Source organism: Limulus polyphemus, unplaced genomic scaffold (assembly GCF_000517525.1).
Source record: "Limulus polyphemus unplaced genomic scaffold, Limulus_polyphemus-2.1.2 Scaffold305, whole genome shotgun sequence".
Taxonomy (NCBI): Eukaryota; Metazoa; Arthropoda; class Merostomata; order Xiphosura; family Limulidae; genus Limulus; species Limulus polyphemus.
The window spans coordinates 465,661-468,883 of NW_013665915.1; the positions used below are offsets into that span (position 1 = coordinate 465,661).

Genomic DNA, 3,223 nt, shown 5'->3' on the forward strand with positions numbered 1-3,223 from the left:
TAAAACACCATGTAAAGTGTAAACCATGGTTATACTCTCCCACCCCTATGTACCCCCTGAGAAGTGCATATGTACCCCAGGTTGTGAATGCCTGCTCTAGTCTATCACTTTAAAATAAGGGCGAGACTTTGCATTTTGTGGATGTGAAATGTTATATTAGATTTGATTTAATGAGATATGACCACGATGGAAAAAATGGCCATCTATGAACGTACTCTTTTATGTGTTTCCATCCTTAAATGTGTGTGTGTGTGTATGTATGATTTGCTCATGTATTTCACAATGTATACATCTTATATGGAATGAATGTATTTCAATCTAATCAGGATATATAAAAATATATAAGAAATAGCAAACCAATGTTTATTAAAACATGTTTATACAAATAATTGATATGCTATACTATTGTGAAGTATGCAATTAATAGTAACTTCCGATCACAGCAAGCTGTCTACTTAGATTAAAAACAAAAATCAACCTGGTAATAACTAATAAACTGTGCATAAGGCTTGTAAGTTACATATAATCCAATTACTCATTCAGAATAGTTAGGGAATACCCAAAAGCTGAACCAAACAATTATAAATAATACTAAAGAAGCAGAGGAAATTTGTCAAGGATATTTTTTTGTTTCTTTGGAATGTATTTTATCGTGTTTCCTTTAATCGGTTGTTTTCAACTTTTAAATTCATCCAATTCAGGCAATTATAAAATTAAAACAAATATTTTCAAGAAACGACAGTATAATTTGGTATAGAAAATCAATAAATTTAATATTGGATTTTATTTCAGCGTTCCTCGTCTACACCACTTCATATTGAATAGTTCCATACGTGAGTACAGTGGCTGCAAGCATGAAACTAAAAAATAAACATTTTGGAGTTAATTACCTTGCTAAAGAATAATCACAATGAACGAATTGGTCGTGTTTTAGGTGTTTATTGAGATTATAATCACAGAAATATTGAACTAAATAATATATAAATTAAAAGAGAACCACTGAATGGATATAATATATTGGAATTTAACTTAAACTGAATTACTTCTTGTTATATTAGTTTTAATTTTTAAAACTACTCGATTAAACTTTGAAAATAATTTAAATTTCTCGTAAATTGTTTTGCGATGTTAATAGTCATTTATATTCCAGCTTGTTTTATTATATCTTAATTCCTAGAAGTGGGACTGTGCTTTATTAAATGTTTTTAACATTTTTTATCATTCTATATAGTGAATGTTTTAAACATATTACACAAAAGAGCATAGCGTTCAAAAGCTACATTTCATTATGCCTGACAACGAAAAAAATTAAATCAATTTTTTATTTCGTTTTTCAATATAATATCACTTTATGCATAAAACAAAAAAAATGTAAAATGAAATCCCTTTAATTTATAGTCGATCCATCTTTATTTTACTTAATTGCTCACTATTTTTTTTACAATTCTTGTGTTTTTAGAATTGCATCTTTTTTGGCACACAAAAAATCATACTAGTAAAATAAATAAAAACGTGTGTTAAGTTTCTGCGCCCGGCTTGTTAGACCGTGACGAATCTAGGCTTAAGTTAAGTTGTAAGGGATTGTTTGAAGTATAAGGTTCATGAGAATGTGTGGTGCGCCCTCTCAAGGTGTTGACAGATTATATGTAATAATATTTTATTTATTTTACTTAATTGCTCACTGTTGTTTTTGTTTTTTTTATAAGTCTTTTTAGAATTTTATCTTTTTTGACAATAAAATCATACTAGTAAAAATAAAATAAAAACGTGTGTTAAGTTTCTGCGCCCTGCTTGAATTATTTTGTAAAATATTTTCCAAGATATACCAGATAAAGTGAACAAAATGTCTCGGTTTTTCGTACATAATGTTAGACTTACCTAATCTTGATCAGAGTATTTTGTTCTGAATGAAATTAAACTTGAACAGGATAGAATTTTCATTCAAACAATAATAATATACGCTATTTAGAAGTTTACAGTCAAAAAGATAATTTGGAAGAGCAGTGATGAACACCAAGCGTCTCATGTTGATTTATATCCATGTGACCTTCGTACAACTTGTACAAATAAAAAGTTCTACTTTACAGTACTTGCACAAGACGCATGGCGGCAAATTCTACATTGCCAATGTTCTGAAAGGGTTTAATCATAGTGATTGAGTAAGTTGAAACATCAGGCATATTTCTTACAACTTTAACAACTCAGAATGCTAGAATCTCTTGCCATTAAGATGAAAAAAAAAAAAACAGCTCTCATTCAGAAGATGAGTGCACTGCTACAACATTTTCAGTTATGAACATGTAAAGAAAGAACAGTGTGAACTTCGATCGCTGAATATGAGGTGGACTAAAAGCCATAGTTTCTCCCTTGCAACATTATAATACCAGACCCAGTACTGCTGTTCGTGCGTTTAACGACTAAAATTGAAATGTTCAGATACACATTCTTTCCCCACCTTAATTATATTCCAGACCTTCCACCCTGTCACTTCCAGCACGGTCAGCGTGGACATTTATAGACGACCCATGTTCTTAAAGTTAAAGCAGCTGATGTGACTCTTATTAACACCACTCGTGCATTTTACCGGATTGATACGATACTGCTCTTTGAATAGTGTAGTAAATCAGAAGTTAACGCCCTTATAGACAGACATGCTCAATACCATTAGTGTATTTTTTCTTGGTTGTAATTTCATAAAGTTGACCCATAAGAAATAAAATCCCATTTGTTTCTGAACACTCCTCGTAATTGGCCTGTAGTCTTATTAATCTCTTCATAAAGAAAGTCGGAATAGTAAATAGTAATATCTTTGTAGTCCCCCATCGGGACAGCGGTAAGTCTACGGACTTACAGTGCTAAAATCTGGGGTTCGATTCCACGTGGTGAACACAGCAGATAGCCCAATGTGACTTTGCTAAAAAATGCTATTTGTGTATAAGAGCGTTAAGAATCCAACGTGATTTCGTTTTATAGCTGTCCTTTAAATCCTTTTATTATTGTGTTCATATAATTTTAATAAGGCGCTATTATACCACGATACTTATCAAACGACACGGAATACGTTGAAATTGTACTTAAATTAAATATCAAGCGATTTCGAATGGTATCAAACTGAAGTCGATAATTAGAAAGTACCCTTAAATTCATACACATTCACGTGCTAAGTTTTAAGTTCCCAATGCTTTGTTTGTTTGTTTGTAATTAAGCACAAAGCTACACAATT

The 3,223-nt window shown here is 31.2% G+C and overlaps 1 protein-coding gene across 5 annotated transcripts in view; it reads left to right on the forward strand.

Annotated features, from left to right (window-relative positions):
- The window catches only part of LOC106457231, a 73,198-nt gene that overhangs the window by 3,643 nt on the left and 66,332 nt on the right, over positions 1 to 3,223 (forward strand). For 3 of the 5 annotated variants that reach the window (XM_022383061.1, XM_022383060.1, XM_022383063.1), the window contains exon 2: positions 793 to 833. The exons of the other annotated variants lie outside the window; for them this stretch is intronic. The gene's annotated coding sequence lies outside the window, so the exon portion shown is untranslated. The remainder of the gene's footprint in view (positions 1 to 792; positions 834 to 3,223) is intronic. 5 annotated transcript variants of the gene reach the window in all.